This window comes from Nuphar pumila, chromosome 5 (genome assembly GCF_984573655.1).
Source record: "Nuphar pumila chromosome 5, dmNupPumi1.hap1.1, whole genome shotgun sequence".
NCBI classification, from domain to species: Eukaryota; Viridiplantae; Streptophyta; class Magnoliopsida; order Nymphaeales; family Nymphaeaceae; genus Nuphar; species Nuphar pumila.
The window spans coordinates 52,349,917-52,365,883 of record NC_143253.1 but is presented as its reverse complement, the minus strand read 5'-3'; positions in this window follow the sequence as shown (position 1 = coordinate 52,365,883).

The following is a 15,967-nucleotide window of genomic DNA, read 5'->3' as shown; positions in this document are numbered from 1 at the left end:
GATGCTCTAAATATATTTACAACATCATACAACACATCTTTGATCATATTCATGCTAATCTTGCTAAAACATTAATACCCATAATTCAAGAATTATAAAACCTTTATGAAATATCTCAAATATAATTTCATCTATGCAAGAATCATAAAAAACTTTAAATAACATGAAATTATAATTTATTTATGCAATAATATGTTATTTAATCATGCTACACATGTACGAATCTACCATATATGCACAAATTAACTTTCTTTAACATGAAACATCAAAACCCTAAAACATTTTTGCCAAAACTTCTTCAAAAATGATTTTTTTGTATCTTTAATCAAGATCTAGCAAGAGCCAAATTTATAGCATCAAAATCTATGAAAAAACACTAAAAAACATCCTTATATATTAATTATATATGCTAAACAATCTAATAAAATACTTATCTTACTATTCACATGATTTTTGCATTTTAGGGTTTCGAAACTAGTCTTTTTTGAATCATTTTTTTAAAACTGATCTTCCAAAACATCATTGTGGGTTTTCAAAAATTATTTTTATGTAGATCTAATAGCCATAGATATTATAGGCATAGATTACATATAGAACCAAGCCCTACATCAAAAGAGGGTATGCTAATGCATCTCGAAATTGAACACCATAAAAGTAAAGATTTTCTACTGAAAATGAGTTTTCTACAATAATACCATCATTTTTTTCTCCACTCGCACCTTGTTTCAGGCAGAAATAGACCTTCACCAAAGTAGTTGCAGGTCTCTAATGGAGGTCTAAACTACCTTAAGGATTTGAAGGAAGAAGATGTGAGGAAGAAAGATGAAACAAGATAGGCTCACTTTTTTTCTCTTTTTTTTTACTTTTTTTCCCTTAGACTATGAAACAAGGGGGGGCATGAGCCTCTTTCTAGACTTCTCTACCTCTCTCTCTAGAACATGAGTTCTAGAGAGAGGGAGAAGCTAGTTCCTTTTTATAATTTTTTTTAATATTTTATTTCCTATATTTTTTTCCTTTTTTTTAAGTTGATCTAGAAGGGGGTGATGTTCCCTCTAGAACACATCAGATAGATAGAATTCTACTTTATGTAGGACTTTATACTACCTTCTAGACATTATTTCTTTTATTTTTTTTGTTTTTCAACCATTTAATATATATATATATATATATATATATATCATAATTTATTTCATATTTAATATATATATATATATATATATATATATATATATATATATATATATATATATATAATTTTGTCTTTATATTAAAGTCCACACAAGAACGCCCACTATGGGGGACGTCCCAGCTTGTGGATAGACCTCTCAAGAGTCCAAACCATTTGGACTTCTTCCTTTCTTTATTTTCTATTAACTAAAAAGATCTAAATTTTATGTTTCTTTCTTTATCTCCTTATTTGTTATTATTTAGTAGTTATCTTTCTTCCAAGTGGCACAACCATATGTGGGGTCCACAAGGGACGTCCAGCCCATGGGACTCCATAACCATAATTATACTATTTTTTTAATTAAAATCCATGATTTATCCTTAATTGGATATTTTTATTGGATTTCCTTACTGGATCTATTTAAGATCTAATCCAATAAGAGTAAACCATATCAAATCCATATCCATATTTAATTAATAAACCCACATCCCAATGAGGGTCCAAATCCATCTTAATTTTTTATCAAGTTAGATTAAATTCCTACATGTGATTAAATTCTAATTTCAGGCTTAATTAAATTCGATATTAAATTTTATTTCAACAACTGACTCAATTCAATTTATAATTTCAATCTCAATTTGAAAATCGGATAAATTTCTAATTTTAGCAATTTAAAGTATAAATTATGATTTAATACTTATCAAAAAATTGTAGTCATTATAATTTTAATAAATTTAAAACATAATTTATTAGAGGTAACTAAACTGGAGATCATTTTATTAACCCAAAAAAAAACTTTGGTGGGCATTTGTGAAACTTTTTGGTGTGAGAATGAATTAGACTGAAAAGTTTGGGGAGTATTTGAAACTGTCCTTAAAATAAAACAATTCACGTGTAATATCACATATTTATTTAAGACTTTTTCATGCATTGTATATAACTTTATCACCAAACAATGATAAAGTGAACTATTGAGTATCCGAAGTAGATCTAGTGATTAGCCTGAGTACTTTGCAAAGTACTTAGGTTACACAAAACACAAAAAATCACTGCACATGTAGTGATTTTTTGTGGTTTGTTACAGAAAATCGCTACCCACTGTAGACACCCTAATTTTGATTGAGTCATTTCATGTGAGGAATCATATGTTAAAGTCCAGTATTTTTGGCATATTCTAAATTTATTCTAACTTTAACTTTATTTATGCTCTTCAAAATGGTATTATCAATATTTTTACCCAAAATATGAATCAAACTAGATGATCATAGCTTTCAAACAAGCCAAAAATTAAATCAATCTGATAATAGAGTCAAAAGTTATGACCAAAACAAGTCAACCTCATAGAATAATCCAGTCTCATCTACTGATGACACATGAATTGTCATTAGTAGACCCCGAACTATCGTTACTAATGATGAATTGTCGTTAGCCATTGGCCTAGACTAGTATGTGTCATCATCATTTCCCTAACAACACATGGATTGTCATCAACAATTGGCCTAAATTTGGATATGTCAGCAGCACACCTCTAACAATGCAATAATTATCGTTACTAGCATGTGTCATTAGTGGTTAAAAATATGCACTAGATGAAGATAAACCTCAAAAAACCCTTATCCTTATCCATCTAACTCCTGAGATAAGATTCATTGAACCTTGTCTAACCCTCAAAGTCCTACACAACCTTTTGGCCTATCTCTTCCTTAAACCTTAAGTTAGGAAACCTCTAGCCAATCAGAAAGAGACCTTTAAACCCTCAACCAATAAGATTTCACCACCTCAATCATAAACGAATCTGAATCTTTGGATCTCAGATACATAAGAACAATGTCTGTATCCATAAAAAATCTATAAATAGGGATCTAAACTCTCTAATTCAACATCTGGTATTTGAGATTTAAAAGTATCCTTACCTTACATAAATCTCTACTCACCCTAGCCTTCTAGAACCTAGCACCCTAACCCCTGCTTCAGTAGGTCTAGCCCAGCTAAGCCTATCTAACTTAGCCTAGGATTCAATCCCTTATCTCACCTAGCCTCTTAGAGTGTGCCTAAACAAAGTGCTGCCAGAGAGTTTCTCTGTGTTTGTCTTGATTGTAAAAAAGGCCTACCTAAGCCCAAGATGAGATTCAACCCATTTATTATGTATTTATTTTATTTATTATATTATTTCAAGTATGAATTTAACTAACTTTCGCATACCTATTCATGTTTTTGTGTTTTTCTTGAGCCTTGGTAGTGGCTCACTCCATCAAACTCGTTTCTTTTATAGGATCCATGTACAAGGTATAATTACTCACAAACTAAAGCCTAACATTGTAGATTTTTGAGCTCCTAGTGTGACAGATCCCTACTTGATAGATGAGGAAAGGCACACAACTTGAAGAGTGGACCCCACAACTCTCTAATCTAATATTTGAATCCAGATTTTGAATAAAAGCTCTTTTTCAGATAACCCACTTTTAGTTTTCAAAATTTTGGGATCCATAAAATGACAATCATGGTAGGGCCACTCGCTTAGACCTCAAAATCAACCTCTTTAGGATCTTAGCACTGCAAGGTTAGTTTTACTATTTTTTAAAGATTTTTGGATATTGGATCTTTCCCTCAAATCCAAAATACAATTCTGTTTTATTTTCCTGTTTGACCCTACCCCATTGGTGGAGCCATATCTCTCTATTTGTAAGTCTCTTTACCATATTCTAAAATTCATTGAAAAATACATGACCAACCCTATGATTCTCATTTTAGGCATGGATTCAGATTTCATATCTAAAGCCTTTGAAAATATAAGAAAATCAAGAAAACAAGCATCATACCATATCTCAATGCTTCAACTAAAAATTTGATGTTTTTACAGCAATTGGAAAGATGTGATTCGAGTTTGAAACTCCATAGTTTTGAGTAAAAACTAAAAACCCTTCTCGGGTTATCGTTTTTAGGTTGTAAAACCAAGACAAAATTTTGATTTGTAGTTGGTAGTTGTTGGACACTGTCTTCCACACGCCATATCTCTCCAACCATGCATCAGACCATAGTGATTATGGCGGCATTAGAAAGTTGACTTTTTGCATTTCTATAGTTATTTTTACTATTTTTTGTGATTTATGGTGATAGTATTTGACAAATAGCCTAGATTAGTCAGAATAGGTGTCCTAATGCCTATTTTTCTTCTACTTTTAGATGCGTTTTTAGGGCTGTATCTCATCACTTGTTGATCATTTGATTTTGTCATTTTCTATGTCCAAATTCATTATGAAAATCTGGTATAGATCTTGGATTTTAAAAATCTCTTGGTAACTCCTAGGTTTTGGATCAGACTTTGTCTTTGGGTATTGGAATCCTGTGATTCCACCACCCCTAAGTTTTTTTATTGTTATTTGGGTGCTATTGTGCAATATCTAGACTAGAGAAAATCTATAGGTAAGGGTTTCTTTTAGATCCAATTTTTGATCCCGCAACCCATATTCCCATGAATCAAATCCTATTAGAAAACCGTGTCTGGTAAAATTGTTTTTTAGCTTTTCAAAACTCTTGATTAAAAACAAATGTGTTTGAATGTTTATTTTTCACTTTCATAGGTAGAAACCCTAGTTAGAATTGGGTGTTTACTTGTTTTAGATTAGAAAATTTAATTAAAAACACTCATTGGAGAAAATCCTGTCATATAGATTTCTTAGAAAAAATTCAACAACCTCCAACAAGTGAGCTTTTCATCTTGTGTGAGACATTGTGTGCATTGCCCTTGATTCTCTCTTAATTTACTCTCATTTCTTAGGACTTTGACTATAAAGCCTCAAATTTCTTACTTAGATTTGCAAAACCCCTATCTTGTCCTATATTTTTGGATCTCTAGATCCCCCACCAATATTAGAAGCCATCAACTTGGGTATATCAGTGGTGGTCAAAGGAGGCCGAGTACTTGCTCACACATACCAGGAGCCATAGCTCACGTATATAGTGATAGGTCTGGCAAGAAGAAAACCCTTAAAAATTAGAACCCAATGAAGTGGCCTTGTAGATTTATAGAGCATTCGAGGAGACCTAAAAAATTTGGTTTTCAAAAATTTGATCTGTGTTACATGTGATTTGCACGGACTCTTGTTTGTGGATAGATCTTATATTGATGGTTCAGAGGGAGAATTCCCATATGAATCCCCCTAAAGATCTCAATCCATCTAATTAGGGACAGGGTTTTGAGAACCCTAACCCAAATTTGCAACTTGAATCCATAACCCAAGATTTGCCCAAGAACCCTAGGAAGAAGCTCAGAGGTACTAGGGAGTTACAAGTCCTATTAGTGGTGAGATCCAATCTAGGAGTAGTGATGATTTTCTCGACTGGAGTGGACTCCTTTAGTCAGCATGATGGGGAAGGAATATATTCTAAGGATGAAGATGAAGATGTTCAGTATAACCAAAAAATGTCAAATAAAGGTAAATGGATATTTCAAGACTTCTAAGATGAATCTACCCTTGAGGAACTAGAGAACTCTAATGCAGTCTTAAAACTAATGATACAAGTAATCCAACAAAAGTTTATGAAAAATGAGGTTATTCTTTAGAGCTATAAGCATAGGCAGAAAGATCAAAGTATCTCTATTAGGAGAGTTCAACTCACTTACTTGCCAGAATTAGTGATGCCAACAGTCAGGGTTCCATCATCTCTACCAAATGAATATGAAGAAAGTGTTCAAATTTTTTAAGAAGAGTTAAGGAACATGAGCCATTAGATGAGAGGCACCAAGGGTGAGAGGAGGCTCTATGAGATTCAAAATTTCATTTTAAGTCAAGACAGTGAGCCTTTGGGTCTTACCTCACGAAAGTTTGTCAATTTTAATGAGATATGAAATCTTCATACCCATGTGACTTTGTTCCTACATACTTGCTCAGATTGCCTGAAAAATGTTAGTGCTTTGATCCGATGGTTCCCGACAAGACTCGAAGGAGAAGCCTTACCTTGTCTCTCCACCTTGGATGTTCACCAGATTAGAAAGTTTTAGACCTTGATAAACTTGTTCATTGAGTACTTCCAGTTCAAGATTGATGTCTTACTCATGATCAATCAACTTTATGATCTTTGACAAAAAAATGAGAATGTCTAAGACTTTATAAATCAGTGGAGATCAGTATACGTATGAAAGACCCAATTTGGGAGTCCAATGCCATCACTCTCATCATGAATAATTCTAACCAGCCATTGAAAGGACTCATGGACAACAAGAAGTATAAAACCTTTGTGAAACTCATTGATGAACCCAGTTGGATGGCATCTAACAATAATCTGGGGATGTCTGCTGGTCTGTTGGTCAAGGCAAGGAATAATAAGAATTCTGGGCTCAAGAAATTAGATCTCAAGAATCAAGTCAATATTGTCAATCTTGGGAAGAGTAAGGTTCAATTTGGATTCTCCAAGAACCATAATCAATATAAATCTTAAGGAAATATAGGTCACAAAGAGATCATAAGCAAGGGCTTTCTAACTACAATTTGAATCTCAACTAGACACAAGATTGTAAGTTCACTCAATTCCGATAGTCCTTAACATAGGTCAAGAGTCACTATTACAGGCAAGGTTGATTAGATTGCTAGAGGTTCCCAACCCTCCCGCAGTTAAGGAAAATGACCTTACCAAGTTCTCTAAATTCCATCGAACAATGGGTTATGATACTGAGTAATGTATCACTCTCTGACACATCATTGAAGATCTCCTAGATAAAGGCGAGTTCAAACTCACTAAGACAAAGAGCAACTAGCCGAAAATAAGAATCTAGGTATATATATCAATCCATTTCCTAATCATGAACATGTTAACATCTTAGAGGTAGTCAAACCTATAGACAACATGGGATAGCTGGAACAATCTTCACCCCACAAGCAATCTAATGTGTTGGTGATTCTATGAGTCAATGTTAGCCAAGAGGACAACAAACAATTCTAGGTCGTACCTAAGTGGGCCAACATATCAGTCATCGAGATGGACCAAAAAATACAAAAACAACAATCGAGCCAATGAAAGGTCAACATCGTGTACTTGGATTAATCCATAGGGGAAATTTTCAAATCGTCTAAACAAGGGAGTATCCAGTTAAAGGCACTACTCTCTATCACTATCCCTTTGGATTGGGCTCCTGCCAGAGGGGTAAACCATATCATGCGTTTCGGCAGGGTCTACCAACCTGAGCACCTATAAAAGAGTGTTCCTCTCCTCCCCCATCAGATAAGATCCCTTACACAATCAACACCTAAAACAAGTCATGGCCGCCCCACTAGGGCATATCTTGCAAAAAATGGGTGATATGACATCAAAGGTCATTTGTTAAAGCTCACATCTCTCATTTCTATCCTGAAAACAATTTAAGTGTTAATCGAGCATCAACAAGCATTAGAAAACATCTTGAATAAGGTCAAAGTACTTTTGGCAATAGAGCCATACAACCTAGCAAGATTGGTGTCTCATGTCATAACCCAGATGCCTATTACATTCTCAAAGGAAGACTCACCTAAGCTAGCGTTCCCTCATACCAAGGCTTTTCACATCACAGTTCAGATCAAAGGATTTTCTATTCCTATTTGCTTGGTGGGTGAGAGCCTAAATATTTGTCCCTACATAATCAACCAAAAGCTTGACATCACCAGGTCTGAATTTAGAGATCATTAGATCTACATCAATGGGTACAATGATAATGCTATGATAACTTTAAGGGCTGTAATTTTGGATATGGGAATTGGCCCAATTTCCCACAAGACTTTGTTTTATGTGGTCAATATCTCAATCTCTTACAACCTACTCTTGGGTTGGCCATGGATCTATGACTTAAAGGTGATCCCATCCACTTACCATCAATGCATTAAAATTATGTGGGAGCGACCATATGATTGTCATATTTGTAGATGATGCGACCATTAGGGTTTCTCAACCTATGCTCCCTAGGTTGGACTGGTTAACCGATATCCCCTCCATTGAGAAATGGGGGAGACTTCATCTTCAACTATAGTGTCATCATCATAAAATCTATCCAAAGTGGCCATAGTTGACTGTTCAAAGATGCCCAAATTCCTTAAGCTTTCAAAAAGAATCGATAACTCAGCCTTCAGAGGATATAAAAGGTATCCAAACTTTGCAAAGTTCATTAAAGGATAGTTGATGCTCTTGAGAATGAGATACAAACCCTTTAAAGGCTTTCAAAAGGATAACCAAGGCATTCAGACCTCGATCTTGTCTTGCAAGACCAATTCAAGTGAAGGTCTGGGTTATGAAAGAAAAGAAAAGGGAATGACCAATAGTGCTTAAGCACCAACCCAAAATTTGTTCAAGGTGAAGCCATCCACCCCAAAGTTGTTCTAGACCCTATCCCTGAAGAAGATGACTGGATAGAAAACCATGATGCCACTCAAGAACTGTATAGGTTCCTAGAAGATCTAGACCTCGAAGGCTTGACAACCCTCTTTTAATAATTTAGCCTAGAAGACATTGTGATAGACACCTTGAGTCAAGGAGACATGGGTGATCTAGGAGGAGCAGAGATTGAGTAAGCTTTTTATGAATGAATCACCTCTGTCTAAAATAATTTCAAAAGAGATGAACCTCAAGAATAGTGGGTACACTACTATCAAAGGAGACTGTAGTTGTTCACCTTGACAGAGTCCCAAGGCACAATAGGAAGACCAAAGATAAATGACAATGACAATACCTTGAAGTGACAATCAAAGTGTATGCTAATTGGTGGGGGTATTCCAAATGGTTGGAATATCCAGATAAAAATCACTTGATAGAATTTGAGTATTGGTACTGACAGTACCAATTGAACTAGTACATATTTGAACCCACTAACAACTGTTGAAAATATTACTTATGGGAAGCCAGGTCCAAAATACAATCCGAAGTTGAGGATCCTGCTGTTGACTCTCAACCTCGAATAACCCAATCACCATTCGTGAGCCATGAAAGAGACTATGTCATGGCCCTATTGGTGCCAATTGGTGGTGATGAATTCTATAATCAGGAGGCACCCGTTGACTCATATTCATATATGGATTTTTGAAAACTATCTGATGGTCCTGACTATAACGTGTCATCAACATCCCATAATCATTAACAATTTAATAAATTAGATTGACTACAATTTCAGAATCATTAACAATTTAATAAAAACATATTGACTATAGTTGAAAATTTATTAACAATCTAATAAATAAGATTGACTATAGTTTTAAAATCATTAACCACTCAATAAATCAGATTGACTATAGTTTCAGAATCATTAACAGTTCAATAAAAATAGAATAACTATAGTTGCAAAATCATTAACAGTTTAATAAATCAGATTGACTATAGTTTCAAAATTATTAACAGTTTAATAAAAACAGATTGACTATAGTTGCAGAATCATTAACAGTTTAATAAATCAGATTGACTATAGTTTTAGAATAATTAACAATTTAATAAAAAATAGATTGACTATAGTTGTAGAATCATTAACAGTTTAATAAATCAGATTGACTATAGTTGCAGAATCATTAACAATTTAATAAAAGCATATTGACTATAGTTGTAGAATCATTAATAGTTTAATAAATCAGGTTGACTATAGTTTCATATTATTAACAGTTTAATAAATTAGATTGACTATAGTTTCATAATCATTAACAGTTTAATAAGAACAAGTTACTATAATTTAATAAAAACAAATTTACTATAGTCAAAGAATCATTAACTAAAAACATATATGAAAACCCATTATTAGAATTTGAAGTACATGAGATCTAACTATAAACATGTATTAAAGATGAAAAACTATCATAAAGAAAAATCAAAATATATGAGATCTGGCTATAAACATGTATTAAAAATAAAAAACTTACTATTAAAATCAAGATACCTAAGATCTAACCATGAACATGAGTTAAAAATGGAAAACAACAAAATGGAAAACAACCATTAAAACTCAAGAACATAAAATCTAACCATGACCATGAGTTAAAAATGAAAAAACAACCATTAAAACTCAAGATACATAAGATCTAACCATGAACATGAGTTAAAAAACTGAAAAACAACCATTAAAACTCAAGATACATAAGATCTAACTATGAACATGAGTTAAAAATGGACAACTATTAAAACTCAAGATATATAAGAACTAACCATAAACATGAGTTAAAAATAAAAAAACAACTATTAAAACTCAAGATATATAAGATCTAACCATGAACATGAGTTAAAAATGGAAAACAATCATTAAAAATTGAAATACATAAGATCTAACCATGAACATGAGTTAAAAATACAAAACAACCATTAAAAAATGATCTGACCATGAACATTAATTAAAAATGAAAAACAACCATTAAAAATTGAAATACATAAGATCTAACTATGAACATGAGTTAAAAATGAAAACTAACTATTAAGAATTAAAATACATATGATCTAACCATGAGCATGAGTTAAAAATAAAAAAAACCATTAAAAATTGAAATATGTAAGATCTAACCATGAACATGAGTTAAAAATAAAAAACAACCATTAAAACTTATGACACATAAGATCTAACTATGAACAAAGTATGTACATGAGTTTTTCCCATGCTTATCCATACTCATACCTACATGTATTACCATAAAATTACATGCATGTATGTAGATAAAATTTAAAACATGAACAAAGTAGTTATTCGTAGATCTACTTACATTTTTGAAGAATACTCCTACAAAGTCACAAACACAAGACAAGAGAAACTTCCGCCACAAAATTGTGTAGAATGAAGTCCCATGATGGTACCTCACACTACACACTAGAGAAGGAGATTGAAGGTTTCACAAATGCTCCAAGAAAAAACATTGGAAGGGGGAGAGAGAGCATAGAGAGAATGAGATTTTTGAAAATGAGGGAGAGAATGACCCCTCTCTACCCTTTTGGCCTATATTTATAAAGTTAGCCTAGAGTTTGGGGTAGATGTGTGGCTAATATTAAAAATATGAGATGGTGGGTTGAGATGAGGTCAATCCCTCCTCTCAAAAATACCTTTCTCCATGTCAAAAACCACTTTTTATAAATTTCATGATTTTTTTTTTTTTGAAAAGGCTTTATCCCCTTTGGGTTAGCCTTAGGATATTCTTCGTAGGACCCTTGGATCTCCCCTCCCCATGTTCACATGGCATAGGGGAGGGCCCACATTGAAGATTGACCCCCACCTTGGGTTTGGGTTTCGATCCAAACCCAATATATTTTCTTTAATATATATTATATCCATTATATATATATGTATGTATGATTATTGGATCTCCATGTCCTTCCTCATTGGATCCCCAATTAGACTGAGATCCAATTGGTCATAATCCAACTGAGTAAGGGTTAAAATAATCAATACATAGGATTTTCTCTGCATGTATATTTTTTATTTGATTAAATTGCATATCTAATTATGTTCTAACATAGTAATTAAACATCTTAACCAATTTAATTTGACCATACAATTAATAATTTGATTTATTTAATAATTAAGTCAAATATTCATAGTTAATTTGTCAAATGACCCTTAATTGCCAATTGTTCTGAACACAAGGCAAATGAATTGAAATTAAATTCCTAATAATCACATAGGTCAATCAAATCAGAAATCAAACTTCTCTCACTAGTCAAGAATTTTCATTAATAATTTCAAAAATTTTGTGGATCTTACATAGTGGATGGTGCAAGGCAGTGGTGGCATCCAGAACCAGACTTCTAGAGATCAAGAGCCAGCTTAGGATATTTTGTTTATACATTGTTTTGATCCAAGTGTTCTACAAACCATATATTTTTGTATCATGGACTCTGATATAAATGCAAGTGATTTGGCTTTTAGAACTTTCTAAGTTTCACGAAGGATTCTCACCTGTGACCCAACCAGAGTTGTCTAACCTCCAACGGTGAAAAAACCATTTTTTTGTTGTGTAGAACTCAAAGGAAAAATTTTCAAAATTTTGGGTTAGAGATTTCTGGACGTCACACATCTCCCTTAAATCAAGCCAAAAGCACTATAAATACAACCCAAGTCTCTCTTTATCTCCCAAAAAACCTATATTCACTATCGTCTCTGTAACACCCCCAAAATTTTAAACTTAATTATTGTTAAAATATTGAAATTTTGATACTATTTTTTTTTATAAGTATAAGTAAATAAAATCTTATAATGCAGAAAGGATTTTCACAAACAGTTAAGACTTTGGGGGTGGTTGCACTAAAGATAACAATCAAATCAAAATGTATGGGATATACATATTTCAAACCACGCATAATATAAGACTGAATCATAGAGAGTTTTAATTTCATTTCAAATCAGAGTATAAAAATAATAGTTCAATCTCTACATGATCAAGTACTTAAAACAAAAAGATTATGTCTACCAAGATCATAAGGTAAGAGTGGACCCTCGAAGATGTCGCTCAACCAGTTCTTCACTTTAACTACTTATCATACTTTACCTGCATTACCTGTCCCCCATAAAATGGGGTGAGACTCGCTAAAGTCTGGTAAAGCAACCCAAACTCAAACTTAAAGAAAATTTATCAAGCATTTAAAGGTAAAAACATGCTATATTATTTATCAATCATCAAGTGATAGACAAGGTACAACATCTTATAAGCCATTCATTTCAAGCATTCGATCATGAAGCATTTAAAAACATTTCATCACTTAATATTCTATTCAACCTCAACTTACATCATAAAGCATAATTCGTATGCATTCAAGACATACAAGTCATCATTACACCATTTTTATATGCATTTATAATTCTTATAAACATTAGGTCAAATCATATTTGACCATGACTAGCATGAAACACATGCACATGTCTTCTAAGTAAATTAGTTAGATATTCACGATAAACATAAATCATGATACATATGTGTGATGTATTTCAAATCAAACAATCATAATGCAATCATTTATAATAAAACTATATAGGCATGATGTGTCATTTACCTAATAAGTCAAATCTAGTCATTTGTAGGCGTGATATGTCATTCACCTATACGCTAACATAAGCATCATAATCATAACCTCATATCACGATTTAAAATCGATAAGAGTCTGATTCTCACATATGAGTTCAACATATAATCATGCTATAATAAAAAAACCAAATCTATAGATTCATAGCTAGCTATCTCAATCAACTCAGACAATTTCATCATAATATTTCATTTAATCATAATAAAGATTTACAAGATCCATGCCAGATCACCTAGTCTGGGAGATGTACAACCTCACAAAGAGTTACCACCCTAGACGAATGATCTGCCTAGACTTGAACAATGCACTTCCTCACAAAAATATACAGTCTTTATAGGCTAACTGCACTTAGACAATGCGCTTTCTCACAGAGACTTACCGCTCTAGCCGAATTACCTGATTTGGTTATGTACACCCTCATAGAGAATCCTTTGAAAATAATTTTTCAATGGTTACTATATTCAATGAAAACTATTGTCATGCATGCATCAATACAATTGACCACTTTTAGGGTCTATACACACCAATACGGGCACACATATATACAATCAATAAGCATCACATCATATATCACTTCATATCACATTTAAATCATAAAATTATATATTTAACCAATAAGGTTCCATGAACCATAGCTCACTATTGAACTTAAACATTTATTGCATGCATTCATAATTTTAAATTATGTGGCATTTAAATTATATAATATATAAGAATATTATCCTACACATCATATCATCGTGAGGAAGAACATTATATTTCGTAAATTAAATTTTGAAGCATGCGTAAGCAAAACATGAGTTCTATGCATGCATACATAAACATACACATTTCATAATATAAAGCAACTAAACCTTAATATATGTAGCTCCTACGTAATTCGAGTTATGCATGCAAGATGCAAGTCATATATACAATTTTCACCACATGAATCGATATATCACCTTAGATATAATTGCACAAGGGTAGGTCAAAATCTCATTGACCATCCCATCGTACATCATACACACATTTTTTCTCAAATAAACAAGACAATATATGTTCAAAACAATTTATAATATTCACATGCATTCTTCCATATAAGAATAAACAAGTCCAACATATGACAAGACAATATGTAATATTTATTGTATGCATCAAGCACAACTTATACATGTCCATAGTAATTATATGTGCACCATGTATCAAATTCATACAAATATACAAAATAATATAGTATGCGCAAACCAAAGTATGATGACACACATTACGTACATATTATACATTCATAAGTGCATGAGCATTCAAACCCACACACAGGTGTACCTGCAGCAAACACACTCTATATTTTGCTAACTACAATTATGATAAGCATGATCTCCGAATTACAATTACAAGAGTCCTAGATATCCACAACTAAGTGAAGAGTGTGAGCAAAAAGGTGTTGCATACAATTAAATAAATATATTAGGTGATGCATTTGCACCACATACTTACCACAGGCATTTACCCGATTGGCATTTTTCATTGCATTGCATTCAATGCACACTGACTTATAGCCGTTTTGATACTTAGCATAATTATCACATTTTTGGAATATCATACACTCAAATCAGTTACACATATAGGCAACTATAGCACCCCTAGATATCCATAACTACGTGTGTGTGCACATAACGAGGTAGAAACAAAATATATGCAGTTAATTATACATAAGATCCCTAGATATCCACAACTACGTGTGGTGTATGTGCATAAATGATATTTGTAATTCAGTTAAGAATTTAACACCATACCATAGGATTATTAGAATAATGCCTAAACATGCTCTCTACAAGTTCAATTAAGGTATCTTACCCTCATAGATTCGGTAAACAAAGTAGCAAAACCCAAAAGACCAAGGGATTTCACAAAATCTGCAATGAACCACGACTATGATGATTGATTGAACACTTGGTGGGCATATGTGGTGTAAGTTTTATGAAATAGATTTTTAAAGAGATATTTTTGATAAAAATGTTTTGTGAAAGCCAAACACCAAAGAATAAAAACTGGCTCACACTAGGGTGAGATCCGGGTCGAACTCAAAGAACAAGAGAAAACCTTGTATTCCACTCAAATTGCAAGCTTTACCCACTTACAGAGGGCTAATAAATAAATAAATAAATGGCCATACTATAAACCCACATTAAAAATAAGTAAATGACCCTAATCTAAAAGAAAGAAAAAAGGGTCTTCAGTTGCTTGAGCTTTAGTCCCTTTGATCTTCACTGCTTCCCTTTTGAACATTCAGAATTACTATTAAAGGCTTTTAGTTTTTCACTCTTAAAAGGTTTTGGCTTTGCTAAGGGCTGTTTGAGAGGCTCGAAGGGCCTTTTCAGAGGACTTTTTTGGGGATCTCAGAGGGCTCTTCAGAGGCACTTTTGAGGGCCTATTGCACGCACAATCGCTTCTCTGCAAAACAAAAAGGCAAAATGAGTAGAACAAAGCAAAGAGACAATACCAAAATCTAATATTCTAAACAAGAAAATCAAGAATCTAACAAACTATGACAAACTTGTAACAAATAACTAGCATATAACAACTAAGAAACTAACATGTAACAAATAAACTAACTAAATAACAAACTATGTAACAAACTAACTACTTGAAACAATAAAGAAACTAACTAACTAATCTTGAAATAAACTAAAACAAACTAACTAATTTTGATTCAAGAAAAATGTGAACTTAAAAACTATCAATTAAAACTACAAAGTAAATGAATCTAATTTTATTGATTAACTAAAAGCACACGATCTTAACAAAACCAATTAGCCT